At 42.2% G+C, this 12,561-nt stretch overlaps 1 long non-coding RNA gene and 1 pseudogene across 1 annotated transcript; both read right to left on the bottom strand.

Annotated features, from left to right (window-relative positions):
- Window positions 1–220: 220 nt before the first annotated feature.
- Window positions 221–2,006, bottom strand: LOC123101146 (uncharacterized). Its single transcript, XR_006448581.1, has 3 exons — window positions 1,667–2,006; window positions 948–1,001; window positions 221–790 (listed from the first exon to the last, which is right to left on the bottom strand). It is a non-coding gene; the product is annotated as an uncharacterized lncRNA (long non-coding RNA).
- A 2,548-nt stretch (window positions 2,007–4,554) lies between these two features.
- Window positions 4,555–7,921, bottom strand: LOC123082622 (putative disease resistance protein RGA1; annotated as a pseudogene).
- Between the last annotated feature and the right edge of the window lie 4,640 nt (window positions 7,922–12,561).

Below are 12,561 nucleotides of genomic sequence, written 5' to 3'. Positions count from 1 at the left end.
GGGTATATATAGAACTAGATGATGCCCCGCGCGTTGCTGCGGGACTTTATGCTAAAATTAATTGTTTTGATCATTATTACACTTAATCTCAAGAAAAATATCCTGGAATTTTGAGTCTATAAAGAGACACTATGCACAAAAAGACTTCTTTTTTTAGAAAAAAGATGTTGAGTCGAGAAAGTTGAGAAAGGAATGTTAAAAGTTGTATTGATGTAAAAGGATTAACCATTCAGATATTGTCACTGTTAGTGTGAAAAATGGTAGTATTGCACTATTGCAGAACTACTGTCATTGTATTACTGTTCCAGGAATCTTTGTCTAACAATTTGGAAGAGCCGAAAAACTTAGTAAAGCAGGTTCTTCCTAGAGGTAAATATTATTGGAACTTCTGGAGGTCACCCGATGTGGCTGATATGTGATATGTCCATATCTTCTATCTCCAATTATCAGTTTCTCTGCAGCTACAAAAGCCATAAAATTTCTGGGAAAAAGTACCACTTAGTCTAGTACTACAGAAGAGCTACATGGAAAAACGGACTGCAGCCTGAAGTTCTGAACAAAACACAATTTTCTTTTCTTAGTCATCATGCATCGTACATCCTTGTTTATACAAATTCATGCAATGAGGACTGAATGGATCATACCAAAAGTATAAGAACAATCACTGAACCTGTTGACCCCAGCCACCAATGCCAAGTAGAATTATGCTCTGATCTTGTTTTCCTATGCAATCGGGTATAAAGGGAAGTATCAAACCCATGCAAGCACACGTCTTTGAAATACATACTATCTGCAACATTGGAAACACATTTGAACAAAAGGAGCTTTTAAGATGATAGTAGTAAGATGGCTTTCTACATAACGACTTAAAGGTTCAGAAGAATTACGCAAGTGGCAGGAATGCCACTTGTCTCGAAGTGTAGATAAAAATAGTAGAGAAAGGTCACCTTGTTTAACTGAATCTAAAATCGACAAATGTAGGAAAGCCAGCAATCGCTAACCTGCAAAAGTCTCAAGAACAACCAGATTAACATTACTAAGATGTGTACTAATGGATAGCAGTATAGCACAAATGAAAATCCTGACGAAAGAATTCAATCAGGAACTATGTATGTGTGTAGTGTCAAGATGAAGCGTAAGTAAACTGACCTAAACCACATTGTCATGTGAAAAGCAAACTGACTGATGCACTTCTGTAAATTAAGGGGTATTTAACCGGGCTGTACCTACTACATAAAAGATACTATACTGGAATCCTAATAGGAAGGTTTGTTTCAAATTCCCAAGGAACAAAATAATTCAAGAGAGGAACTGATTATGTGTTGGTACATAGTAAGATGAGAATGTAATCATTCACAGCCAGCAAGACAACCCAATGTCACGCTCCACCTGTACCCAAAAAAGAACACGAATGCAAATAACATTAGTGTATGTTGGAAAGGCAATTAGCTTTGCCTTGGCTCATTGAACCTGAAAAGCAACAACACCGGCAAACACACACACACACACATGTAGGATTGGACCGAATCAGCCTGGGCTAGGCATGGATGGAGGGAGGCGGAGACGAAGGACAAACAGGGGGCTGGAAACCCTAGATCAGCACCGGATTGGATCGAATCGGCCTAGGCTAGGCCTGGACCTGGAGGCGGGCATGAAGGCGACTTACATGTTCAGAATCTTCAGATGCATCATGTAGTACTCGAAGTTGTGCTCGGGCTCTAGCCATCGAGAATGTTGATGAGCATGTGGACGCCCCTCTGCATGAAGTCCCACACATCCTTCAGATCGATTGTCTTCCAGTCCTTCCTTTGCCCCGCAAGCCGCCATGGCCGCCGGTTCTCATCCCGATGGCAGACGCAAACCCTAGAGGAGGCTGGGCTCAGTTGCATCCATCACCACATGGAGTTTGTGTCGTTTGAGGAGAGAGATGCGGGTGGGAGTCGGGGCGATTAGATTATGAGGAGAGGTTCCCTGGTTGACGTTTTAGTAGGAGAAAACCACCGCTTCCGCTTCTGCGGGTCAAGGAAGGAGAAGCGAACGGGTGGGGGCGTGGAGCGAGCACGGGGCCAACTCATCGTCGCAGATCATGGCCACACATATGATCGATCAAACGGTCCAAAAGAATTAAGATGACGTGGACGCACCACAGGGCAGAGAAATCAGGTAGTGGGGATCAACTATTTAGGTATTATAGATACACGAGGGGGTAGAGGCTTTGGAGTACAAGATAAGTAATACATGGTTTAAACCTATTCGATCTACTCCTATATCTCTATCTTTAAACCCAAACACGTCCTCGATCACCTATCAGGTGGTTTCGACTACACATGGCATACTCTACCAGCTCGTGGAAGGTCTGGAGGAATCCTTCTTGGAATATTGACCACGACCATGGATTTGTTGGCTTTTTCGACCGGTGATTTTCATATCAAATTTCACCTACGAAATAGGGCTGATAATTTTACATGGAGCCTAGTCGCAGTCTATGGGGCTGCCCAAGATGAGCATAAATCTGCTTTCCTCCGTGAACTAGTGAACCTGGCTAAGGATAACCCGTACCCAATGCTTATTGGAGGGGATTTTAATATCCTTAGGTACCAGGAAGAAAAAAATAATGACCGCTTCGACACTCATTGGCCTTTCCTTTTCAATGTTGTGATTGACAGTTTGGATCTTCGGGAGGCCTGTATGTCGGGGCGGCAGTTCACTTGGGCTAATAACCGTTCTGTGCCGACGTATGAGAAGCTCGATAGGGTACTCATGGATACCGAATGGGAGCTTAAATTTCCTATGGTAACCGTGCGAGCCCTAGAGCGTATCGAGGCATTATCGGATCATGCACCAATCATTCTTGATTCTAATTCTACGAGTCATTCTGCCCGTCGCCCTTTCAAATTTGAATTGGCATGGTTGCAGGGATGGTTTTGTAGACTTAATAAAGAGTGTTTGGGACAGGCCCGCTGTTGGTCGTACACCGATTCAGAGATGGAATTATAAAATAAAGGCCATGAGGCAACACCTCTCTGGATGAGCTAAACACACCATTGGATTGTACAAAAAAGAAAAACAGTGCCTCTGTACCATCATTGATGACCTCGACAAAATTGCAGAGATACGTACCTTATCTCAACAAGAGATTGAATTGAAAAATCAATCTAATGAGAAGGTTGCCCGTCTATTGCGCGAAGAGGAGATCAAATACTACCAGAGGTCCAAAGCTGACTTCATCCTACCAGAAGGTTGCCGCCTCATTCAGCAGTGTCAGACTGTTGGATTTATTTATATTTAAACAATTTATGACTTCATTCCTTAAGTATAAACCATTTTATGCATCAACTCCTTTATTAAATACTAAATATTATTATCGTCCCCTGCTACTTCTCAAGTTTAGATTTGGTCTTTAAGATCCAAACTGGACAATTCTGAACTTTGAGTCTCAAGACCATATGAATTTCTTCTCTCAAACATTACAAAATCATATTCGATGACGGGACGGTTCTTTTGCGCCAGTGTCTGCCAGTTAAACATGATTTTACTTCAAAAAATATGAATCAAGGAAACTGGGGAAGGAAAATAATTATTTGATAAAACTCAGAATAATGAAAAAATACAGAAGCACACAAAAACAAGAAAATGTAGGAAAATGAAAACCCCGCTGCGCCTTCCTTCATCCTCGCCTCTAGGCATGATGACCTATCAATGAGAAAGATGAGGGGGATGCAGTTCATCGCCTCCCACACCTCCCTATGCAGGCAGGCTTGGTTGATATAACCACGTCTGAAGTCTGATGCATCTGTTCATCGGTGAGTATCTCGGTAACTTAATATAGTACGTTTTTTGCACTGTAACAATGTCAAAAAATGTCTTATATTTAGTTGCGAAGGGAGTATGTCTGAAAGGGTTCTGTATTTTGTGATGGTACTATCAGATTTGCATGTATACCAGGGGTGATTCTCCATGATGGTTTCCAAAACCGCATCGGATGGCTATCTTAGTCCTGAATATCTATAACCGCTACAGAGAACCAGAATATGTTGGTGTATATTTACGATTTTTTGTTGAAAAAAGACTGATTCTAAAACAATGTTGAACAAAGAACAGGGAGATTAACTTCTCGCACCAAGTAATCATAGTCACAGTAAGCCCAATAGCATGTGTAAGTAAGAGACTATGTTTATGCAAAATGCATATGCCACATGTGGATGGGAACTAAAGACCTCGGGGTGGGCATTTCCTAAAACAGGACATTACGATTTCCCTGGCGGCCTTACTATTCCCTTGAATCCATATTACTTATCGCTGCTTTAGTTCAACTTTATACTAGATCAGAGGGAGTACTTACTAATGTGTACTTTTTGTTTTACTCCATAGGATTCTGAAGTAAAAACCAATAACTGAATATTCTAGGGATGTGTTGGGTTGCATTTGTATGTATCATTCATTGAAATATTGTCAACAAGTTATTTGGAAAAGTTGCACTGTAAGCAATGACTATGTGGTGTACTCCAAATCATTCTTGGCAATTTTAGAATTATATTTTAATGTCAATATATGTCAGCTTGTGTGCTTTACAACTTTATACTTGAGTAACCTTACACCAGTTCCAACAGAATAATCAAAACAAATTGGAAAAGGTATGAATAAACTCATCGATGACGACTTGAAATGGTCAAGAAAAGAAAGGCCCAAAAGCTGACTAATGTATCTCTCGCCGAGTTCCCGGGAAGAGGAACCAAGAGAAACCCACTGACGGACAAGATCATCTTTAAGTATCTTGTGACCTTTTGGAAATATTGCACAATAGGAAAAGCATAGCCTCAGATACGAAGGCAAAACACTATAGCTTAACTTCAGAGATGCAAGAACTTGTGTAGAAGATGTATCTTCCAAAGAAGGTGCAGTCCAGATATTACTATCTCTCACTGATTCCCATTGACCAGATTTCATAGATAGCAGCGTGTGCCCAAGTGATTTAGCTGCTAAAGCCACACCTGCACACTTCATTGCAATGACCTTCCATATTTCCTCCAATTGTTCTTTGTCACCTCTTGATTCAAATGCACTCTTTTACTTTATAATAGACCAACACATATCATCAGTCAATGGTGCTAATTTGTATGGTTGGATGGTACACATTTTCTTCGCAATACCTTCACTTCGTGTGGTTGCTATAACAACCACCTTACTGCTCTCCCCAACTTTTAACATATCTTTCAGTTCTTCCAACTGAGATATGTTGTCTTCCCACAGGTCATCTAAAACAATCAGAATCTTCTTGTTGGCAAGCAGCTTTTCAAGGGAATTATGGATCATCTACTTTCCAGTGTACCGACTCTCTTTATGTTTCTCTGATAGTTGTGATATTATAGGGTTCCCAATTTTGATCAAATCAAATGTCTGAGACACGTAAACCCACACTTGAGAGTATTCATTGAACTGGGAACTATTGTAAACCATTTTGGCCAAGGTTGTCTTGCCAAGGCCTCCAACGTGTATTTGTCTATTTGACCATTTTATGTGAAAGGAATTGCATCAATGCTTTTATAATGTGAGCTCGCTAGAAGGAATATTATTATTATTGTTATTACTTTTGGCTGATGGAAGATGGCTAGGGATTGGCCGTCTGATCCATGTGTTCATTGGCGGGTTACTCTGTCCACGTGTGTTAGCTCGAGCTATCTCTGTCCCGCGAGTACTGGTGGCTGGCAGAACCGCTAGTAGAATGTACTATTCCCTTCGTTCTATAATGTAAGACGTTTTTTGACACTATTAGTAGTGTCAAAAAAGTCTTACATTATGGGATGGAGGGAGTATCTCCGTAACTTAATATAAGTCATTTTTGGCACCATAACAATGTCAAAAATCTTATACTAAGTTGCGGAGGGAGTATGTCTGAAACAGTTCTGTTTTTTGTAATGAGAAAAATAGCACGCTATACAAAATAGTGTCGCCCTTTGAAATACGCTATTAGCGTGCTATAACGTGCTATTAGCGATACATTGTGCGCTGATCTATATAGCAGGGCAATTCTCTACACACTATAGCATGATATTAGCGGCGCTATAACGCGCTATTTTTTACCGTGGTATTTTGTGATGGTATTGTCTGGTTTGCATGTATACCAGGGGTGATTCTCCATGATGGTTTCCAAGACCGCATCAGATGGGTGTTTTATTCCTGAATATCTATAACCACTACAGTGAACCTAAATATATTGTTGTACATTTCACGATTAATGTTGTAAAAAGACTGATTCTAAAAGAATATCAAAAAAAGAAAAGGGAAATTAACTTCTCGCACCAAGTAATCATGTTAGTCACAGTAAGCCGAAGCATGTGTAAGTAAGAGACTGTGTTTATGCAAATGCATATGCCACATCTGGATGCGAACTAAAGACCTCGGGGTGGGCATTTTTATAATAGGACATTACGATTTTCCCGATGGCCTTAGTACTCCCTCGGATCCATATTACTTGTCGCTGCTTTAGTTCAACTTATACTAGATCCAAGGGAGTACTTACTAATGTATACTTTTTTTTTAACCAGCATGCTACAGTAAACCAATAATTGAGTATTGTAGGGATGTCTTGGGTTGCATTTGTTTGTATCAATCATTGAGATATTGTCAAGAAGTTATTTGGAAAAGCTGCACTGTAAGCAATAAATATGTGATGTACTCCAAATCATTCTCAGCAGTTTTAGAATTATATTATAGTTTCAATATTTGTCAGCTTGTGTACTTTACAACTATACTTAAGTTACCTTACACCAGTTCCAAAAGAACAAATTGTAAAAGGTATGAATAAACTCACCGATGATGACTTGAAATGGTCAAGAAAAGAAAGGCCCAAAAGCTGACTAATGTATCTCTCGCCGAGTTCCCACGAAGAGAAACCAAGAGAAACCCACTGATGAACTAGATCATCTTTAAGTATCTTGTGACCTTTTGGAAATATTGCACAATAGGCAAAGCATAGCTTCAGATACGAAGGCAAAACACTATAGCTCAACTTCAGAGATGCAAGCACTTGTGTAGAAGATGTATCTTCCAAAGAAGGTGCAGTCCAGATATTACTATCTCTCACTGATTCCCATTGACCAGATTTCATAGATTGCAGCGTGTGCCCAAGTGATTTAGCTGCTAAAGCCACACCTGCACACTTCATTGCAAGGACCTTCCCTATTTCCTCCAATTGTTCTTTGTCACCTCTTGATTCAAATGCACTCTTTTGCTTTATAATAGACCAACACATATCATCAGTCAATGGTGCTAATTTGTATGGTTGGATGGTAGACACTTTCTTCGCAACACCTTCACTTCGTGTGGTTTCTATAACAACCACCTTACTGCTCTCCCCAACTTTTAACATATCTTTCAGTTCTTCCAACTGAGATATGTTGTCTTCCCACAGGTCATCTAAAACAATCAGAATCTTCTTGTTGGCAAGCAGCTTTTTAAGGGAATTATGGATCAACTGCTTTTCAGTGTACCCACTCTCTTTATCTTTCTCTGATTGTTGTGATATTATAGAGTTCCCAATTTTGATCATATTAAATGGACGAGACACATAAACCCACACTTGAGAGTATTCATTGAATTGTGAACTATTGTAAACCATTTTTGCCAAGGTTGTCTTGCCAAGGCCTCCAATGCCATATATAGGAAGGATTGTGATATCTTCTGTCATGCTCTCAGATAAAGAAGCCAATATTATATCTCTCTCCTCAGTCCTCCCAATTATTTGTGTCTCCAGGGTTGATGATGTTTCCCGTATATCGGTGACCTTTGGCTCATTGGCATTAGTGCAGTCTGTTAACTTGAATTCCTTGTGTTGATCTGTTATGACCTTGAGGTCGTCCCTCATGTTCTTCATCCTATTGGCCATTGTAATGTTGGGGCCAATTGTGAGACAAGGGATCATGTTCGCCAAATATTTTTTGAAGGAGAACTGCAAGACAGTTGCTTTGTTAGTAAAATACAAAATGGCCAGCACCCAACAGTTTAGTATAGTAGGATATTACAAAAGCATTCAGCCAACAGAAAATTTTGTTAATACATCAAGAGGCAAATCCTCTTATTTCTAAGAACCTCCGATTGTAAGACCAGTGTCACCTTTAATGATGTGCTGAGAACTGTAAGCTGTAGGCTGTCAAAATCGGATGCGGATTTTCGTGCTAAACATTTTGATATATTATACGTTTTTCCTGACATCGTATGCAGAAGTTATAGCCGTTTTACATTTTCCCTATACTTTTTGCAAAACATGTCCAAATTTAAGTTTTTAAATTTTTCTAACTAGTACATGTAGTAACATAACTACATTTGGAAGGATTTTTATTTTTGTAGTTTTTATCATTTTCTTTTGCTTTTTACAAAACTGAAAAGGCATGCCACGAACCGGTACTAATGCCTCAAACCCCATTAGTACCGGTTCATGGCTCGAACCGGGACTAAAGGTTACTAATGCCTCAAACCCCATTAGTACCGGTTCATGGCTCGAACCGGGACTAAAGGTCTAACCTTTAGTACCGGTTGGTGCCATGAACCGGTACTAATGGGCATCACACCCTTTAGTCCTGGTTCGTGGAACCAATCGGGACTAAAGGTCCCATTTGAATCAGGACTAATGCCTGTACGGTGCCCTAGCCGCTCGAACCAGGACTAATGCCCGGTTCGTAATACAACCGGGATTAATGCTCTTTTCTGGCCGAACCAAAGCTCTGTTTTCTACTAGTGAATAGTGGTAAAGAAGCGTTGTTTTTCTTTTTTATACATTCCTTTGGTGTATTTCGCTCATCCAGAGACTAATAATTGCTAATTGCTAGCTCAATGTACGCCCTTTGTCCCATAATATAAGAGCATTTTTTTACACTAGCAACGATAGTGATTAATGCCAAGGTATGGGGCCCTAGCGCTAGGAGGAGCTAGCAGTTAGACGATGTATGGTGTCAATGCAAAGTCATTTATTACCATAATTTCATGTGAATGATTGTGATTCATGTTCAATGCGCATGCTTAAACATTAGAGGATGATCGCAAGTTAGGTACACGGGCTTGGCAATATAAGATGTATATAAGCTAATCAACAACATTAATATTGACGATGAGGAAAGTAAGATAGAGACGTTGGTTATTAAGTGTTATAGACCCAAAATCATTGACCCTGCTGTAGATCCAGTTCCTCAATCTGACTACCCTGGTTCATGGCAACCGATGTTTCTCGGTAGCAAACGCGTAGACATTAGGAAAAAAGAGAGATGATGTAAGTTTCTAAAGTTCACCAACCAATCCAAGCATCACGCAAGGTAAGCATTACTATTCGAAGGGATGAAGAATCAACATGTTAATTTCTTTTTATAAGAAAGAATTAACGAGTTAGTGTCTGGTTACTACTTTTTTCTTGTTAGGGTCATATGATTTTTTTTCTTGTTGCAATGCACGGGCATGTTTGCTAGTAAACGATAAAAGTTGGTGCACAGACATATGTTTTATTATATATACACACCAACAAGAGATGATCCCCTCTAAACCAGGCAGATAGACGGCGCATAGAAAATAGAGAAAGGAAAGGAAACACTCGGGAGATATACAAGCACCACCAGAAATAACAACACACATACCAAACGGCGAGACAAAGTACGGAGTACTTGTTAGCTTCAAGTGATTTTGTAGCCGAGACGTTCATGGGTGGCCTGCAACTGCGGTGACAAACCCTACCGGGTCCATAGTGGTGACTGCGTGTGCCACCCTGGCGACGGTCAAGGCAATCTTGCAGAAACGCAAGAACCTGCCAGACCTCCTGCTGGGCGCGCTCTGCAGCGTCCCCTGACCCCGTAGTTCCATTAAGCACGCCACATGCACGTACGCAGGCTCCCCGTCGGCGTAGTTGAAGCGGTAGCACCAGAACCTGCCACGGCGCCCGTTCTTCCCCTGCCCGCACAGCCCGCAGTTACCACGGACAGGCGCCTCCTCCGAGAGGATGAACACGCCTTCCTCCCCGGTGAGGACCGTCGCAAGGGAGGCACACTGCGGGTGGAGGTCGAGCTGGCGCTCGGCGTTGTGGTACACGAAGCCGAGCACCAAGTCTCCGCAGCCGTCGCAGGATCTGCAGCTGTAACCCGGAACGCTGGGAGGCCTGTGGCGGAAGGCGAAAATGCGGCCCGGAAAGAGAGGATGCGTGAGGTAGGTCCTGAGGAGCGCACAGCATACATGAAGGTCGTAGTCGCATGGCTCGCACCGGTACCAGCGCTCGTCGTCGCTGTACTGCCTGCAGCCATCGCACTGGAACGGAGGGCTGCCGGCAAAAAGCTTGAGTACGTGCCCTGGGTGGGCGGAGTGGGTTATCAGTAGCGGAGCAGCCTTGGAGGCCGGCGCCATGGCTGCCCTGTGTAGTGTGTAGTGTAGTTACTACTCTACCAGTGTCTGTCTTGGTCTCCCCCCGAAGGAGCCTTGCCCTGAAAAACAGAGGAGAGATCAGCCGGTATTTATACAGGAAAACAAACAACCAAGAGTGGCAGGTTGAGTACGAACGAGCAGTGTAGAGTAACCTTTACCGTTCGATCCAGAGAAATAAACGGTTTATTTTACGGAAAACGTTTCACGCCGGGGCGCGGCCGGCACCCGCGCACTCGGTTTCCTGTTGCTGCTAGTAGGCCAACCCACCCATCCCTTATCATCTCGTCTATTCTTCTCCTCTGCTCAGGGCCGGCCCTGGGGAGGGGCAGGAGGGGCGGCCGCCCCGGGCCCCCAGAATGGAGGGGCCCCTCCCAGGTATACACACGCAGCGAGGCCCCTACCAGGTATACACGTAGGCTAACGTACGCAGGCAGCGAGTCATGAAGGATTAGCCAGCGATCGAATCGTTCCCTTCAGTACACGCACATAGGAAAAAAGGAACTGATTGATCCTTCCGATTCATTCCTTTGGTTAGTACATGCACCTAGAAAATGAAGGAACTGATTGATCCCTTTCCATTTCATCACGCACGCATTCACGCAGCCCTTTCCAATTTCCCATCGGCCGCCGACGCTTGTCTGTTGGCTAAATCGCGACTGTGGCATGGCGCTTCTTTTCCCTTTCCCCTAAACCGATTTTTCATTCCTAATTCAGTCAGGTCTTCCGCCGATTTCAATTCCCCGGCGGCAGGCGCAATCTCGCTTTGCTCTCCATCCATCAACAATTTGACCCTCTAAGGTATATCTTATATCTTATATTAATATTGTGGTTCCTGCTTACTAGTCTCCTAGATGAACAGCCAGCACATCGGCACAGTTCGACAATTGTCAATTGATGTATTTTTTATATTTATTTTCGACATTGTGTCTGTCATGCCGTCCGGAAGAAAGTATCCATCTGATAGCAACAGAAGGAAAAGAATGAAAGTTGTGGATGACTTGGTACGATCGCAGTGTGAAAATACCTATGACGAAAGTGATTATCAAGAAGAAACCCTAGAAGCTGAGAAGGCTTTTCAAGTTAAATATTTCCTTTGTTTTGGTTCATATGACGATCACATTTTTGAAAGGTAGATTTAAAGAACTCATGGTGATTAAAGATATATATTCGGATTATTATTAAGCTCGGGCACCCTGAAGTCATTGCATGATATTGAACTTGAAGAGTGTTGCACAAAATTTGTAGAAACTTTCTCTCTTGCTGGTTCATGAGATGTTGAGGTATATGATCTTATTTTTAGATTGAAGATTATAAGATTAACTTTGCTAGATGACGTAAAGTCTGCTATGGAGATTTTCGAGCATGTCCAAATTTTTGATTGTTATCCTAATATCTTCATTGCCTACTGCATCTTATTGACTATGCCTGTGACTGGCTTACAAAGTTGAAATTACTGAAGATCTATCTGAGGTAAACAATGGTTCAGAGAGATTAAATGATTTGGCAATATTATGCATCGAGAAGAAATTATTGGATGCATCATAATCGACTTTGCATTGAATATTGTTAGAAGAAAATTTTAAGGTAATATGTATAAATTATTTTTTATGCATACTGATTTAGATGCATTTAAGTGTTATTGGTAAATATTTCATATATACATATATTCATTTGCATTGTTATGGCATCCATAATAAGGGCCCCGTGTTTTAGTCTCGCCCCGGGCCCCCAAATTCTCAGGACCGGCCCTGCCTCTGCTGCTTTCTTTTTTCTGCTCTTGCCATGGCGCCCAATGCCTGTCCCCTCACCACCGCATGCGGAGCTTGCCGTAGTTGACGGCCCGACTGCCTACTGCCATGAGACCTCCCTCCCCCATTGATGCATGTCAGCAAGCTTAGCTAGTAAGGAAGCACATGTCTTCATTAGAATGGTGCATGCATGAGCTGTGCATGCAAGAAATAAACTCTAGTACGTAGTGTAGTTTCTAGGTGTGTGACGTGGATGTAGTAGGTGTGTGTGCTGGCTGTACACGTGCAGCTCAAAGGCAACTTGTAATCCACTATATAAGAGCATCTCCAGCCGCGCCCCAAAACGGCCTCCCCAGACGATTTATTTGCGCCGGTGCCCAAAAAACGGCCCAGTCGCGCCCCCAGGACGCTGAATTCC

Source organism: Triticum aestivum, chromosome 1B (genome assembly GCF_018294505.1).
Source record: "Triticum aestivum cultivar Chinese Spring chromosome 1B, IWGSC CS RefSeq v2.1, whole genome shotgun sequence".
In the NCBI taxonomy this organism is placed as follows: Eukaryota; Viridiplantae; Streptophyta; class Magnoliopsida; order Poales; family Poaceae; genus Triticum; species Triticum aestivum.
Note: the sequence above shows the minus strand (reverse complement) of the source record. Positions and strands in the feature narration are given on the sequence as shown.